Consider the following 18,278-nt stretch of genomic DNA (forward strand, 5'->3'; position numbering starts at 1 on the left):
AACATGTCAGTACAAAATAAACGCAATGCGGGCAACATGTCAGTACAAAATTAATGCAATGCGGGCAAACATTTCACCAGAAAATAAACGCAATGCGGGCAAACATTTCACCAGAAAAGAAACACAATGCGGGCAAACATTTCACCAGAAAACATGTCAGTACAAAGAAAAGAAAGCATTTACTCACCTGGCAGAAGTCTCTGGCCTCTGGCGCGCTGCTCCCGGTACCATCTTGCTCCTGATCTTCTCTCCCACGCTGACAGGGCTACGGCAAGATGGCGCCCGAAGCCCTGTACTGGAGACACAAATAGTTTCCAGTACAGGGCTCCGGCAGCCATCTTGCCGTAGCCCTGCTCGCCTGCCGGTGTCGGAACTCCGGAAGACAGTTAGGCTGGAGCGGGGCTGCGGGTAATGAACTGGCACGGCGTCTATAGACGCCGCTGCCAGTTCATGAGTATAGAGTGGCCAGATTCCCGAGGCCGGGACGTCCCGCTAGTGAAAGCGGGACGTTTCCCGGGACCTCATGCAGCCTGGGACAGCGGACCCCAAATCCTGGACGTGTCCCGGGCAGTCCGGGACGTCTGGTCACTCTAAATCTAATTGTATCGTCTCCATCCTACCTCACTGTGTAATTCCTGCTACCGGCCGCTAGGGGGAGCTCCGGGATATAACTGCTTGTTCCTTTCCGGAGCTTCTGCCGAAGAATGTCGGGGCTGGGAGCTCCTGCCCATCGGGGATACAGAGAGAGAGACGCCGCACGTCTGTCGCTGCTGCTGCCGCCGCTCCGTCTGTGACAAGAATGAGTGCAGGGGTGACATCATAGAAGAGCTATTGTGACGCAGGTGGGCAGCTCGAGCACCGCTGAGGAAGGCACCTGCAGTGACACGTGACCACGCCCCTCTGCTGTTGCTGTGCCATGCTAGTGGATGGAGGTGACGTCATGGCAGCTATTGTGACGTGCGTGTGCAGGTGGGCAGCTCGAGTCGAGCACCGCTGAGGATGGCACCTGCAGTGACACGTGACCACGCCCCTCTGCTATTGCTATGCCATGCTAGTGGATGGAGGTGAGGCATTATGTGCAATATGGAAAGGTGAGGGAGCGTGTGCTGCGCTGTATATACTGCTGTGCATGCATCATGCAGTTATGTACTCAGTGACCTGCATATGCCTATCCACACATTTAAGCTTGGGACACATCCAATTTTGATTGGCCAATTTTATCACTGCCATGTCGTATGAGAGGCTTACTTGCACAAGCTGGTCTCAGTATTTAAAGTCTCACTCTACATTGAGGTGGTAACAGTCTCTAGCAATTGGCCAATCAATGTTGGATGTGTGTCTGCACCCTAAGTTACTTTCCCTCTATCTGCAATGCTGGGGTTATGTGATATACAGGGCTCGGCTGTCTAGAGTACTCTGGCCCGCCCCTTAGCATGTGGCTGCTCCTCCCCTCCTTAGTGCTGTCACACTGGGCAGCTCCGCCCCCTGATCTACCATGCAATAGAGCAGAAGCTGTCACCATGTTAGCCACAGCTTGGCACTGAAACACTGGCCTGCCCGTCAATATGTCGCTGCTCCTCCCCTCCTCAATGCTGCTGGTGCACCCAGAGAAGCATATAGTAACGTCTGTAGATGTAAGGCCTGTACACACTGAAAATCACCATCTGCTCAGCCTGCCATGTGCTGCAGCAGCGCCCCTGATCACATGCAGCTCTGTTTGTAGCCACCTGCATCTATATACAGCCGCTCTGTCCTTACTGTGATCTTCTGGGCTGTGTATAACCTGAGGTCTGTGTATGGGGCGATGCTGAACAATATTATGGTGCCGTTAGGGAAGATGAGGAGTGTTGCTGGCAGTGTGTAGGGCTGGATCATATTCCACAAGGTGACTGCTATGACTTCTATACACTGAAGCTACATACACACATGCGAGAATTGTTGTGATGACGGAAGGGCTTTAATTGGTGGGTGGGCTAGTAGAAAGCATTGCGAATGGTCGTGCTTGGGTATCGGGGGTCGTACGGATCTTTAACGATGCCCGAGCAATAGCGATCTGCAGCCTCTGTACACACATAATGATCGGCAGTTGAAACCGTCATTATCGGCTGTTTCAGATGCATGTGTGTACGTGTAAACCCAGCCATAAAGTGACCCTAAGGGCTGGGACCCACTGGCGTTTTTGGCAGTGTTTTGGGATCACTGACAATCGACAGCGATTCCAAAAAAACTTTGTCACTGTACCTAAATGGGGCTGAACCCACTAATGCGATTGTGATAAGAGTTAATCGCAATCGCAGGGCAGGCAGCATTTTGAGTGTGTTTGAGCTCAGTGCTAAGTATAGAAACACTGCAAAATCGCTTTGAAAATGAATTTTGCAGCAATTTGGGGGCGAGCATTTGTAAATTTAAATAAAAGGCTTTCCTCCGTAGCCCTGCCCCCTAATGGAAGAGGTCATAGGTGTTTCTCTAGGACCAATCAGAGAAGCTTCTGTGACATCTTCTGCTAGGGGGCGGGGCTATGGGTGGAAGCTGGACATCGAGACACCCAGTAAGTATAATTAACTTTATTTAAATTATAAACGCTCAGCCCCCAAATCGCTGTAAAATTTCTTTTTGAAAACTGTTTTGCAGCACTTCTATACATAACATCAGGGCAGTTTCTAGGCTAAAATGCACCCAGGGCGAGAGTCTAAAAATTGTGCCCCCCATCTGCCGTGGATCCAGGTATAGGTGTCAACAGTATAGGTTAGCCAGGTCTAGTTGCCCTCAGTATAGGTAGCCAACTATAGGTCCCCCCCAGTGTAGGTAGCCAGGCATAGGTGCTCCAGTATAATTGCCCCCAGTATAGGTTAGCCAGGTATGTGCCTCCGGTATAGGTATCCAGTATAGTTGCCCCATTATAGGTTAGATAGGCAGTTGCCCCTGGTATAGGTTAGATAAGTAGGTGCCCCAGTACAGGTTAGCTAGGTGGGTGCCTCTAATATACATAGCCATAATAGTTGCCCCCAGCATAGGTTAGATAGGTAGGTGACCCCAGTATAGGTTAGTTAGGTATGTGCCTCCAATATAGGTAGCCAGTATAGTTGCCACCAGTATAGGCTAGCTAGGTAGGTGCCCCCAGTATAGGCTAGCTAGGTAGGTGCCCGCAGTATAGGCTAGCTAGGTAGGTGCCCGCAGTATAGGTTAGATAAGTAGGTGTCCCCAGTATAGGTTATATAGGTAGGTGCCCCAGTATAGTTTAGATAGGTAGCTTCCCCCAGTATACATTAGATAGGTAGGTTCCCCCAGTATGGGTTGAATAGGAAGGTTCCCCCAGTATAGGTAGGTGCCCCAGTGTAGGTTAGATAGGTAGGTTCCCCCAGTATAGGTTAGATAGGTAGGTTCCCCCTAGTATAGGTTATATAGGTAGGTGCCCCAAGTGTATAGTCTAGATAGGTAGCTGCCCCCCAGTATAGGTAGGTAGGTGCCCCCCTCATAATGGGGGAGCCGCAGCCGTGTGGAGGGCAGCCCGACCTCTCCCTCCCTTCCTCACCCCGGGCCGCCCTCCGTGCACCCCCTTCGACTGCAGAGTAATTAGCGCAGGAAAACGCTGTATACAGCTACTCACCTCCCTGGTTCCAAGCGCCTGCTCACTCACAGTTGGTCTTCTCCTCTCTGCACAGACACTGATACACCCGCTGAACAGGAAGCAGCGTGTGTATCAGCGTCTATGCAGAAAGGAGAAGACCGGCGGTGAGTGAGAGGCGATTGGAACCAGGGAGGTGAGTAGTTGTATACAGCGCTTCCCTGCGCATTACTCTGCAGTCTGGAGGGGGAGCACGGAGGGCGGCCCAGGGAGAGGAAGGGAGGGAGATGTCGAGCTGCCCTCCCCACGGCTGCGGCTCCCCCCTCCATTACAGCGCCCCCCTCCCTCTGCGCTCAGAGCTGCCGCACGGCCCCTAGAAACGGACCTGCATAGCATTGATTGCCCAAAATGCTGCATGTCATGCGATTGTGATTAATCGCAATCGCACTAGTGGGTTCCCCACCATTTAAATACATTGGCAAATGTTTTTTTTTTTTTTTTTCAATCGTCAGCGATCTAAAAACGCTGCCAATATCGCCCTAGTGGGTTCTAGCCGTAGACATGGTCCAAAAGCCTTGTGCACACACCTAATTTTCAATTTATCATCCACCCTCTAATAGGATTAGCACTGTCCAAAGTTCTCATTGAGGTTTGGGAACACACTAGGCGATGCGTGAAAGGTTGCGTTTTGCTGCATATGCGTTAGTGTGTTTTATTAGTGTTTTGAGTGCATTAGCGTTTTGCACATGAGTTTTTCTTGCGTTTTACTTTGCTTACATAGAAAAGCGCGTAACTAACTGCGGGTGTCCTGTGAAGTATTGTTATCGAGATAATTCACTTGCGGCCGCTACGCTGTTCATTTACATAGTTGTAACTATGTAAGTTAACATAGTAGCGGCTGCAAATGAAGTATCGCGGTAACGATACTGCACAAGACCACCTGCAGTTAGTTACGGGCCCTAGGCAAAGCGGGCGCTCCTTCACATTAACCTCCCTAGCGGTATGGACAGATATATCCGTCCATAAAAACATGCTGTGAACAGTATAAACGTGCATACACATCAATACTCTCCTGCACTGCCTACTATTCCCTTGCTTGACACATTTTTGCACGTTACAGGAAAAAAAAAGTTTTAAAAATAAATGTTATCACTTTTTTGCACAGAAATCCTGGGAAAAATTGAACGCCAGGGTTAAAGAAAATCTGTAATGAAAAAAATTCCACTGGGGGGTATTCACCTCAGTAGGGGGAAGCCTCCGGATCCTATTGAGGCTTCCCCCGTCCTCCTCGGCCCTACGGCGGCGGCGAAATTCTCCTGGAGCGGCGGCGATGTAAATATTTACCTCTTGGCTCCAGCGCAGGCGCAGTATCCGCTCTTCCCACGGAGATAGGCGGAAATAGCTGATCTCCGTCGGACCGCTCTCCTGCGCCTGCGCAGTACAGCGGACCCAAAGGAGATTGGCTATTTCCGCCTATCTCCGTCAGAAGAGCCGCAACAGCGCCCCCGCTGGAGCCAGAAAAGGTAAATATTGCGCAGCAGGACAAATTATCGCCTGTGCGTTCCAGGGGCTGCAACGAGACCGCTGTGGGACACAGGAGGATGGGGTAAGCCTCTATAGAGCCCAGAGGCTTCCCCCTACTGAGGTGAGTACCCCCAGGGGAACTTTTTTCGTACAGGTTTTCTTTAAGCTGCACTGCTAAGGAGCGCAGCTTGATGAATCCGGCCCAAGGGTACACAGAGCTTGTGCCACAGTAAGCGCTTAGCTTCTGATTGGAGGAAGCTAGCGGAGGCTGGGAGCGGCGGGGGGAGCCTGTAATGGAGGAGAACAATGATGGACAAGCTACAGGTGAATACAGGTCCTATTTAGAATTAAAAATTCCGCCTTGGGTTCTCTGTAAAAACAGATTTTGAAAATCTAGTTCCACTTTCATGCTTTCCTTTGCACTGACTGATATAACTGTCTGGTTGCTATGGGCAGCATCTCTGCACTGACTGACATAACTGACACGGTTGCTATGGGCACCATCTCTGCACTGACTGATGTAACTGATGCAGCTGCTATGGGCAGCATCTCTGCACTGTCACTGACTGATATAACTGACACGGTTGCTATGGGCAGCATCTCTGCACTGACTGATATAACTGACACGGTTGCTATGGGCAGCATCTCTGCACTGGCACTGACTGATATAACTGATGCGGTTGCTATGGGCAGCATCTCTGCACTGGCTGATATAACTGACACGGTTGCTATGGGCAGCATCTCTGCATTGGCACTGACTGATATAACTGATGCGGTTGCTATGGGCAGCATCTTACCTTGCATTTGCTGCACCGCCACTGCACCGCATGCATCATGTTCCCATATGGTAGATTAGATAAAGTAGCAGTATGGGCTGCTGGCTGGCGGGGAGAGCACACCTGTCTGCTCAGTGAGAGGTGCCCTGCAGCCATACTACAGAGGCAGTATCGGGAAGCTTGGAAGGCTCCCACCTGTAGTGTCGGGGTTGGTGTGAGCAGCACAGGCAGCTTGCTGTGGACAGTACTTCTTCCCTGCAGTGACCTGCGCCACCAACACAGGCCTACCCTGCAGTCACTGATGTACCCAGCAGTCAACTTGCTTTGATGATAAAACCCCCTATTGTACTGTGTTTACCTAAGCAGCCTGCCATGTGCAGCAGCAGAGCCCCCTGATCACGTGCAGCTCTGTCTGCAGCCACCTGTATCCATATACAGCAGCCCTGTCCCTTCCAGCAGCCTAACTACTGTATTCCCCAGACTCACAATATACACACAGGCTCTCACAGCCCCAGGGCCGGTTTAAGCAACATGGGGCCCCGGGGCAAAGGAAAATTAGGGGCCTCCTACCCCCCTTGCCCTTCCCAGCATAGTCAGCCCCCAGGCTTGTAGTAAACTACACCCACGCTATTTGGCCAATCACATCGCTTAGTGCTGTAAGAGAGTACTGTGATTGGAGAACTGCTCCCCATGAGGAATTGTGCTGGGTTCCCTGAAGTAGACTAGAGCCAAGGATTGTAGTTAGCCAATAAATAGTATCATCCTGATTCAAAGCATAACCACACCTCCCAACTTTTTGAGATGGGAAAGAGGGACACTTAAGCCACGCCCCTGCCACACCCTTCATCACGCCCAAATCACACCCCCTAGTCATGCATACCCTAAAGATTTCATGAGAAAAATAGGTTGTTTTATAATTCAAACCCCGCCCCACCCCCGATTTGGAATGATCACACAGCACCCGACAATTTACTCTGCTTCATTTAATGTTCTCACATGACATGCTGCAGCTCAACACAATAGCACACTGGCTGGCTGGGAGTCTGTGCCAAACAGACTGCTAGCCACTCCATTCCTCCTCAGGAAGGTACACACAGTACAAAAATGCTGCCCCTGAAATCTCTGCGCTTGATGCAAATGTTTCACCTTGCTTCATGAAAGAACCGGCCCTGGGTATGGCATTTAATGTGTAAAACCTCCAGTCCTTCGCAGACTGATAGAGCAGATAGGATAACTGTAACAGTTCCTAGTGAGAGTCGTAATGGAGCAAGAGAGACAATGTGGACTCTCTGTGCAAACTGGTGTTCTGTGTGCTAAACTGCGAACAATCAGCATGTGTCCTGCTACAGCGAAGTGGGTAAAAAGGGCACCCGCTGTGCCGTGAAGTACAGGGCACCTTTATACGCGGCAATGATAAAATAGCAACTAGCCCCAAATTTCCAGCTATTGCGGCTAATCGCAGCTTGGCGGCAGGGGTGGGAGGGTGTTAAGGATTAGGCTCCGCTAGGGGAGGTGGTTAATGGTTAGGCACCAGGGTAAAGGGTTAAGGGTACAGGGCACCCCTATGGGTGGGGATGGGTACACAAGATAGGCTGCTGTCATTGGAATGTATCGATAAATAACGGCTCGGTCGAGAATTGTGTATACAAAGTGTCCTAATCATGGTAAAAAAGAGATTATTGTCCATGTAGACCGATCTGTCCCGGAGGATTGGTTTAGACGGGTGTGGCAAATGTCACACTTCTGGGTCCTCATCTTCGCACTTCTGGTAATGATCCAATTGGCAGACCATTGTCATGCCGTTACTGAATTAAAATGTGCGTCAACAACATTCACTCATCACTAACCGTCGGGGATTGCTCGTTTTCCGCACACATGCTAGACTGTGTCCTTTGGGAAACTAGCTTTAGAGTACAGCAACATTAAAAGGAACTGTACTGAAAATATTGTAATTAAGGTGCCCATAAACGGTACAATTTTTTCACCCAATGCAATCTTTTGATGTGATTTTATTGATCGAGTTGTATAGAAAAGTCGCCGTTTATGAAGGCAATCAATAAGGAACGATTCTTTGGTTGATTGTTGAGTAGGATAAAATTCGATCCAAAAGTTGGATTTTATGATCGAATTTTAAAACAGAATCGTTCAGTAAATGTGAACAATCGATAATTAATTCGTTAAAATCGCATTGAAATATTGTATTTGGTGAAAAAATTGTACCGTTAATGGGTACCTTTAGTAAAATAGCTTATTACGTACAATATAACTTTATAAATTATCTGGTCAGTGTTTGCCCATTTTAAAAATCTTTCCTCAGCCCTATTTGCATTCTGAAATGTATCACAGGTAGAGACATCTTTACTGCTGTCAGGTGCTTCTCTGCAGAATGCTTGTTTACCGACAGTCCCATCAGTGAAAATGATACTTAAGGAGAGTCTGAAGAGAGAATAAATCTTGCTTCAGACCTCATAGATAGCAGGGGCACATGTGCCCCTGCTAAACCGCCGCTATCGCGCCGCTAAACAGGGGTTCCTTCACCCCCAAATCCCCTAGTTTCAGCGGAGGAGCGCTTCCTGGTTGGGGCAGGGCTAACCGCCGCAGCCCTGCCCCACGCACGTCTGTCAGCGCGTATCTCCGCCTCTCCCCCGCCCCTCTCAGTCTTCCTTCACTGAGAGGGGCGGGGGAGAGGCGGCGATGCGCCGCTGATAGACGCGACTGGAGGCAGGGCTGCAGCCGTTAGCCCTGCCTCCAGGAGCGACCAAGTGTCGTAGTGGGGGGTTTGGGGGTGAAGGGACCCCCGTTTAGCGGCGCTATAGCGGAGGTTTAGCAGGGGCACACGTGCCCCTGCTAACTATGAGCTCTGAAGCGAGATTTATTCTCGCTTCAGAGTCTCTTTAAGTGGGAGGAGAATTCTGTATCTGCCTCCCTGGGAGTAGAATTCTGCATATTTAAATAGACTAGGCTGTGACATCATTGGGAGGGCAGGGCTACATACCAATATACTGCAAAATATACAGATATAGGAAGTGAGTCTGATGCTGAAATCAGGATAATGAATGTAAACGTGACTGTCCTGAATAATTGACGTGTCACACTGCTGTCCATGCACCTGACCCTGCCATAGGAATGAATCAGCCCTGTGCTGCTGGAGCCATATAGTCTAATCCCCCCCACCCCACCCCATACACTTTCCTTGCACATGGAGAATAGAATTCTCTTCCCTTTGATGCTGGAGAAATGTGAAGGATACATCAGTTTCCATGCTTTGTTATGTGATGTGCAGCTCCACGACCCCTTAAAGGACCACTATCGCGAAAATCGTAATATTTAAAATACATGTCAACACATACAAATATGAAGTACGTTTCTCCAAAATTAAAATGAGCTATAAAAAAATCCTTTTCAGGGAGTGTCTTTATAAAGGCCATGCTAAGAATCCTCCATGAGGATATGGACTAGTCCAAAAGCTGTCAGTTCTGTCAGATTTCTGCTACTAACTTTAAGTGACAGCAACATAGTAGAAATGTAATTTATAGTTCATTTTACTCTGGGAGAAACATGCTTTTTATTTATGTGTTTACATGTATTTTACATTTTACATTTTTTTTGCGATAATGATCCTTTAACTGCTTGCCGACCGCATCACACCGATGGGCGTGGCCGCAGCGGCAGCCCCAGGACCACCTAACGCCAATCAGCGTAAAGTCCTGGGGCAGCAGTTTGCAGGAGATCGCGCTCAGGCTGCGCGTGCATCTCCTGCTCGGGGGGCGGAGCTCCGCCCCTCCTTCAGTCTCCGAGCGGCGATCGCCACTCAGGAGACTATTAGACGGCGAAACCACTGTCTAACTACACGCACAGCGCTGCATTCTGCAGCAGCTCTGTACTGGGGACAGCTGTGTGACATGTCTGTCCCCTCCAGGGGATCAGAGGTGATCAGCTGACATAGGCTGAAGCCTATGACAGCTGATCACAGTGATTGGCTGGCGGGGAGAGGGAGGGTGGGCCTAGGGTAATACAAATGAAAAAAATTAGTAAAATGTATTTAAAAAATAATGAACAATAATATATATATATATATACATATATATATATATATATATATATATATATATATATATATATATATATATATATATATATATATAAATTAAACACACGGGGAGAGATCAGTCCCCACCAACAGAGAGCTTTGTTGGTGGGGAGAAAAGGGGGAGGAATCACCTGTGTGGGGTGTTGTGTGGCCCTGCAGCTTGGCCTTAAAGCTGCAGTGGCCCATTTTACATAAAATGGCCTGGTCACTAGGGGGGTTTAACACTGCAGTCCTCAAGAGGTTAAGAAGAATCAGAGGATAGCTGTCATGTTCCATCTCCCTGTTGGGCCTGTGTGTGAAGAGGAATGTGCAGCGTGTGTTGATCCACAGACCGAAGATGAATACAATTTATATTGTTCTGAGCTACATAATAATTGTGGATTTGACAGCGGGAGGTGACTGCAAGGCATAATGAGCAGCAGCTGCTGACAGTTTGTGGCCATATTGTGTGTACCGGGTTTGGTTGGGCCTTACTATCGAACGACTCGCCTCACCCTTAAGGGATTATGGGACTGGTCAGTGGACATCATAGGAACAGTGCTAGAAGGTTTATTTACACAGAATGTTTCTGATATTGTATTGTGGAGCGCCAACCAAAAAAGGACAGCTGTAACCTGCTATAAAAAAAGTAAGATACTCCCCTCAGAAGAGGGAAGACTCTGGATCCCTAATAGCCTTCCTGTTCCTCTCGGTGTCCCCTCGTTCCACTGCCGAGGCCCGTGTTAAAATCTCCCGTCGGCTGCTTCTTCAGTTCTTCTAGTACGGAGCTGCCCGTCTTTGGAAGTACTTGGAGAACCGAGCATTTCAGTGGCCTTAGAGGATGCCCAAAGGCCTCTTCGACATTAAAGTTGAAGACTGGAACGGGGGCCAGCGTCAGTGGAACAAGGGGAAGTAGAGATGAACGGGAAGGCTCCAAGGCAGCGGTGGCAAACTCAAATACAAAGTGGGACAAAATTAAACACTGGGACCAAGTTGTGGGCCAACCTCAATGTCTAGTGGCCACCTTCCTGCCTTATAAAGTTACTTGGTGTCTAGTGGCCCCCTCCCTTTTCAAGCCGGAAGGAGGAAGTGCGGTAATGAGTCGTGCAACGCGTCCCATAGGTCGCGTGCAAGTGGTGGAAGACGCATAGAGGCCGACGGACTTCTGGGTAAGTAACCCCCGTCTCTTGTGGTCACACCTGAGGCAATCGAGCCTCATTTTAATTTCAAATTCAAGTAGTTGAATACATGAAAGCCCCTCCCTGCTTACCAGGGCTGTGGATTTGGTACAAAAATCATCTGACTTTATGAAACCACCAACTTTGACACCAACTCTGAATGCAGGTACCCAAAATTGCTCCGACTCCACGGCCCTGGTTCTTTCTGTGTTCCTCTTTGTTCTAAGTAAACTTGTACTACCTGATGGTGGTGTATGATTTGTCTCTGCACGTTTTCTTCAGTAAAGAGCTCTAACTTGTTATACTGGGTGCCTATCTGTATGTACCGACCACTCTGCTCCATCATACAAATGGTAGCCAGCAGGAGTGGGGCATATGGCGTTAAGACTAGGTAGTCCGGTCTTGATGATCATGTCCTGTCTCCTTTTCCTGTTCGAATCTCTGAAAACTGAGGGTAATCTATTGGTCACTTTTGGTCTACTAAATAAGAAGATGTCTGTATGCATGCAGCTAGATAAGTCATTAGTGGTAGCATACATCCAGCACCAAGGTGACATTTATGGCCTGATACAAAAACTAAACCTTTTTATTGGGTTAATTCAGATCTATTTTTCACCTTTTTGCTACTTTTCCTATTGCAAAGTGCTAAAATGTTCATTAAAGAAGAGATGAAAAAGGATATTCTAGGAAAAAAAATCAGGAGAAAAAAATGAATTGAATTAATGTTAATAATAATCTGGATCTTTACAGGTGTGGCTAGATTTGGACCTTGGACTCAATACACAGAAGGTACAAGTATCTACTTTGTCCACTCTCACCGACGTCTGTCCAGTGTCCACTTAGGTAAGTATAGTAAGCTGTTAAGTGTGATTTTTGCAAGTGCGGCCACACCTGTGAAGTAGCATGAAGAGGAGTATAGCCCAGAACTTCAATCCAAAAAGCTCTTGTCGTATTTCTTTGGGGGTTACTGATCGACAACAGGGGTCTGGAGGACCTCTTCTTTGTTAAGTTTGTGTTTTTTGACCCAAGGTTAGCTTTAGGTGCACACCATAGAAATTCCTGTCAGATCAAATCGATCGTTTCTGTCATGTATGATCTGCTTCCAATCTAGAACAGGATCGATTTTGTGCACTAATGAAATTAAATTTGAGAAAATAAATAAAATAACAGACTGCGCTAAAAAGATTATTTAATAAGATCAGAAATATAAAAATTATTCAGTTGATCAATATTTGATTGCCTGAAAAATTATGTGTATATATATATATACAAGGTAATAAATGTCCATAAAAACAAATAAAACAAAATCAAGTGCACCCCTTAAGGATTGAAAGTGCAGAGAGCAAGCTGATTTTCACTGGCCAATGAAATATTCACAGTAGGTTACTTGTAATAGATCCAAGGAATAGTTTCCAGTTGCATAAACTAATAGTGAAGCTTAGTATTGCACTGATAATGGGTTCTGGGACTGATATCCCATACGAAGTGATAGCAGGCTGCTTGATACAAATGTTAATGCATCCTCATGCGAATGTCTCAAATGTTATAAGTGACGTAGAAACAAACATTGTATATCATGATACGTCTCACCGTTCCAATTCCGTATGCGTGTAGTGGAATGCTGTTGCGGGGAGCCGCTCAATCTCACCCGCCCCGGCCGGCAGCTAAGTGAGAGAGTCTGGACGAATGTTAGCGTCGGGCTGGATTAGCCCGGCTCCCTTATCTGGCGAAGGCAGTGTTGGGTGAGACCTTTGTCCGGAGATGAAGCTTCCGTGTAGTCCAAGCGGTGCTAGCAGCCGCGTAGTTTCACCACGCCTCCTTCCCCTCTAGTGTGTGACGTCACAATTGCAGCCACTGCTGACGTTTCGGGAGGAACGCCTCCCTTTCTCAAAGCTGGGCTGCAGAGGGGATCGGAGACTCTTCTTATGTAGCTTTCCCCGCATACTGTTCTTAATCAAATGCATATAGATCCAAATCCTTATTCAGTCCATGAGGTATCAAGGAATTAAGATTAAATATCCACATAGTCTCTCTCCGGGACATTTCTAATAGGTAGTCCCCACCTATCCAGGGTTTACTGACTTGTTCTATTGCGCAATATTTCGTTCCCTTAAAGGAACATCCATGTGATATCCTATAGTGCTCTGAGAGGGGATGTTTTTTATTCCCTTTTATAATATTTGTACAGTGCTCACTGAGTCTTTCTTTCAGAGCACGCTTTGTTCTTCCCACGTAGTGTTTTTGGCAGGGACAGGTTAGCAAATAGATGACTCCCTTTGTGTCGCAGTTAGTGACATCTTTAATCTTGAAAATTTCTTTATTTGTCATTGCTGTAATGTCATAGACCCTTTCCACAGGTAAATTCGACTCCCGACAGGCCCTACAGAATCCACATTTCTTAAAGTACCCATTGTTCTTCCTCATTCTAATTGGTTTTATAGTGGGCGCTAATATATTGCCCAGATTTTTTGTTCTCCTAAAAATCATTCTAGGGTTCTCAGGTAAAATGGAGGTCAGTAAAGGATCCTCCCGTAACAGGTTCCAGTACTTCCCCACTATATTCCTGACTTTAGGGGCCTGTGAGGAGTACTGCATTATTAGATTGGGTTGTTGGCCAATTAAATCAGGTTGTTTGACTTTATTTTCTAATAATTTACATCTCTCTGTGTTTTTGGCCCTTTCCATAGCCTCCACAATCAGTTCCTCAGGATATCCTTTGAGTTCAAACCTATCTTGTAGAGTCTCTGCTTCTACTTCAAAGTCTGTTATCTTAGAGCAGTTCCTCCTGAGCCTTTTTATATTTCTGATCTTATTAAATAATCTTTTTAGCGCAGTCTGTTATTTTATTTATTTTCTTCAATACTAAGGAAGTGGGATCCCTTAACAGAATTTGCAGCATAGTGGGTAGGCGCAGCACTATTTGACTTTTTGTTTTTCTAATCTTATCCCCTATTAGTGTATGCAGCCTACTATGGAGATAGAAGTACCCACCAGCAGCAATCTGTGGCAGTACAGAGAAGATAGATTGCAGCGACTAGAAAAGTTTTTTAATCATGACACAACTAAGCCTGTTAATCCTTTTGAAAACGATGTTATTAAATCGCACTGTCGATCGCTGGAAAAAAAGCTCACTCAGGAAACAAAGAACCTATGGGAGATATATACTCTCGAAAGATATAGACTACATGATAAATGTCCACCTGGCTTGGAGGTCAAAAAAGCATTGTCCTTTGATTTACAATCCGAATCAGCACAATTAGAATGGGACCGGATGTTTCATGGCTTCTCCATACAGGTCATGGAGTTTATAATGGAATTAAGAAAAATTGATGTAATGAAAAGTGGAGAGGACATCAGACAATTGTACAATAAGCTGGAACCCTTTCGAAACAATGATTTCTATAAGAACTTAGAGACTAACATACAAGTGAGATTAACAAATATGGAGGATGATATAATTAAACGAAAAATAAGGAAATTCGAAAGGGATGGCCTATATGGGGAAAAGAATCAATTGCCCAAACGAACATATCCCGATGATGACATAATATTAGGTCTGGAAGAGGTATCCTCTATTGAGAATTTGTCACTAGAAGTCTTAGACCAAAGTCCACCCGCGGTAACATCTGACAATTCTAATCCCTCTTCTACTGAGAATATAGTCCCCACCATTTCAACTGTATCTAACGGGGTCCCCTCTAACTATAGCACCATCTCATCACCACCCAAATCTTCCAATGAGGCTCCTGGGACCAATTATAGGGCAGAATTAGATGATAGACCAAACAACCCCCAGGTGGGTGGGCAGATTGACACAGGCTCAGTGACAGTCCTAGTCAAGGAGTCTGTGACTATCAGATCAGCAGACACCATCATTTCCAGATCCCCCACCCACGATCCCCTCGTGTCCTCTAGGGAAGATACTATAGAAACAATCCTTCATAACAAGAGTGAGACCCCCGTATCCAAAACGATTAATTTAACTAATCCAAGGACAACTGGGATACCTTCTATAGCCACTGCAGCAACAAGCAGTCAATCTAATATAGCTTCTTCTGACCCCCCTGATCAATATAGGACAGCCATGCATTTTGGTGTTAATACACCAATATGTACCATAGAAACTAATGAAGATCAGAGGAGGCAAGAGGAGGTAGGATCCTGTATAGATATTCCTACATCAAATAGATTTAATGTACTGGGGGCCAACCCAAAATCCAATGTGCATTTTTTAGACTACCGTACAGCATTAACCTTTGGGATGCCAAATTTTCAAAGGGAAACAAGAAGTGCAACAAAACAACAGTGACAGAAAAAAAACCCGCCAGACAAATTACAACAACAGAGGATAGAGCATTATATCAAGGACAAAAGACAAAGTGCAGGCCAAGAGGGCGGAGGGGAAGGGGGCTATCCAAGAAATCGCAAAAAATAGAGAACCCCACTCACGTTGCTTTACCCATGGGGGAGGGGGGAATATTCAATCTCAGTCACAGACCCCTCTCCTTAGTGGAGCATGGGGTATTATCAAGGGGCATCAAGTTTGCCCCAGGCAGCAAGCTCAACAAATTTGAGGCCTTCATAAGCGTTAAGAAGTTTATGAGGAAATTATGTCTCAAAAAACACTTCTTGAAGAAAACAGAAAAACAGTTAATTGAAAATTCCACACAAATAGATATCTATAAACACTCAGGGCTGAAATGCAAGTCTAAATTCAACCCAATCCAGGAAGCTAGTAAAGCAATGAATTCCTTTGAGACTCTGGTCTTGGAAGATATTAAAAAACTTAAAACTCATTTCGTAGACAATTTATCCCCACAAGAAAGACAGGCAATGAGAAATTTACAGAATGACAATACTATTGTTATTAGGCCGGCTGATAAGGGGGGAGGTGTAGTTTTACAGGACATTGAGCAGTATCATCGTGAAGCAACACGACAATTACATAATGTGGATACCTATCTACCATTATCGATGGACCCCACTCAAAAATTTCTTAAAAGATTAAAGGTCATGTTGGAGGAGGCTAAAACCATAGGGATCATCAATGAGGATGAATATGCCTACCTATATGAGATGAATCCCAGAATCCCTGTGTATTACCATCTTCCGAAAATACACAAGGGACTGGTAGATCCACCAGGGAGACCAATCATATCGGGGATCGGCTCCATAACATCAAATTTATCCCATTATGTCGATATATACCTGCAAGAGTTAGTTAAGAATACTCCAAGTTACATTAAGGATACAGGTCATTTCTTAAGGATACTTGATAATTACACCTGGAAGGATGGAGATTGGCTTTGTACGATTGATGTGAGTTCCCTATACACTGTGATTCCTCATGACAAGGGAATTGAAGCTGTAAAGTTTTTTATGCAGGAAGCGCAGAGTTTATTGGAAGACCAGATTCATTTTGTTCTAGAGAGTATACACTTCATTTTGAAGCATAACTATTTCAATTATGAGGGTCAGTACTTCCTCCAGAGCACCGGGACGGCGATGGGGACACGGTTTGCCCCCTCCTTTGCAAACCTGTATATGTCCCACTGGGAACATTTCCAATTATATGGCCCAGTGGGCCCCGGGGCCTCCTTGGTGCTCTGGAGGAGATTTATAGATGACGCCTTTTTTATATGGCGGGGGAGTAAATCTAGCCTTGACACATTTATTGGGTGGATCAATAATAATAATTATAATTTGAAATTCACAAGTGAGTACAGTCAGCAACAAGTCAATTTCCTGGATTTGACAATATATAGGGAAGAAGGGCGGTTATTAACAAAAACCTATCTGAAACCAGTGGACACTAACAGCTTCATCAATGTGGATAGCTGTCACCACTTTAGATGGCTCATGAATATCCCAGGTGGCCAATTTTTAAGGCTCAGGAGGAACTGCTCTAAGATAACAGACTTTGAAGTAGAAGCAGAGACTCTACAAGATAGGTTTGAACTCAAAGGATATCCTGAGGAACTGATTGTGGAGGCTATGGAAAGGGCCAAAAACACAGAGAGATGTAAATTATTAGAAAATAAAGTCAAACAACCTGATTTAATTGGCCAACAACCCAATCTAATAATGCAGTACTCCTCACAGGCCCCTAAAGTCAGGAATATAGTGGGGAAGTACTGGAACCTGTTACGGGAGGATCCTTTACTGACCTCCATTTTACCTGAGAACCCTAGAATGATTTTTAGGAGAACAAAAAATCTGGGCAATATATTAGCGCCCACTATAAAACCAATTAGAATGAGGAAGAACAATGGGTACTTTAAGAAATGTGGATTCTGTAGGGCCTGTCGGGAGTCGAATTTACCTGTGGAAAGGGTCTATGACATTACAGCAATGACAAATAAAGAAATTTTCAAGATTAAAGATGTCACTAACTGCGACACAAAGGGAGTCATCTATTTGCTAACCTGTCCCTGCCAAAAACACTACGTGGGAAGAACAAAGCGTGCTCTGAAAGAAAGACTCAGTGAGCACTGTACAAATATTATAAAAGGGAATAAAAAACATCCCCTCTCAGAGCACTATAGGATATCACATGGATGTTCCTTTAAGGGAACGAAATATTGCGCAATAGAACAAGTCAGTAAACCCTGGATAGGTGGGGACTACCTATTAGAAATGTCCCGGAGAGAGACTATGTGGATATTTAATCTTAATTCCTTGATACCTCATGGACTGAATAAGGATTTGGATCTATATGCATTTGATTAAGAACAGTATGCGGGGAAAGCTACATAAGAAGAGTCTCCGATCCCCTCTGCAGCCCAGCTTTGAGAAAGGGAGGCGTTCCTCCCGAAACGTCAGCAGTGGCTGCAATTGTGACGTCACACACTAGAGGGGAAGGAGGCGTGGTGAAACTACGCGGCTGCTAGCACCGCTTGGACTACACGGAAGCTTCATCTCCGGACAAAGGTCTCACCCAACACTGCCTTCGCCAGATAAGGGAGCCGGGCTAATCCAGCCCGACGCTAACATTCGTCCAGACTCTCTCACTTAGCTGCCGGCCGGGGCGGGTGAGATTGAGCGGCTCCCCGCAACAGCATTCCACTACACGCATACGGAATTGGAACGGTGAGACGTATCATGATATACAATGTTTGTTTCTACGTCACTTATAACATTTGAGACATTCGCATGAGGATGCATTA

At 46.1% G+C, this 18,278-nt stretch overlaps 1 protein-coding gene across 3 annotated transcripts in view; it reads left to right on the forward strand.

Moving 5' to 3' along the window:
* Positions 1-407: 407 nt before the first annotated feature.
* Positions 408-18,278, forward strand: part of LOC137517503 (ghrelin-like) — a 44,399-nt gene continuing 26,528 nt past the window's right edge. For all 3 annotated transcript variants that reach the window (XM_068234477.1, XM_068234475.1, XM_068234476.1), the window contains exons 1-2: positions 408-842; positions 11,863-11,955. The gene's annotated coding sequence lies outside the window, so the exon portion shown is untranslated. The remainder of the gene's footprint in view (positions 843-11,862; positions 11,956-18,278) is intronic.

The sequence above is a fragment of the Hyperolius riggenbachi genome, chromosome 5 (genome assembly GCF_040937935.1).
Source record: "Hyperolius riggenbachi isolate aHypRig1 chromosome 5, aHypRig1.pri, whole genome shotgun sequence".
NCBI classification, from domain to species: Eukaryota; Metazoa; Chordata; class Amphibia; order Anura; family Hyperoliidae; genus Hyperolius; species Hyperolius riggenbachi.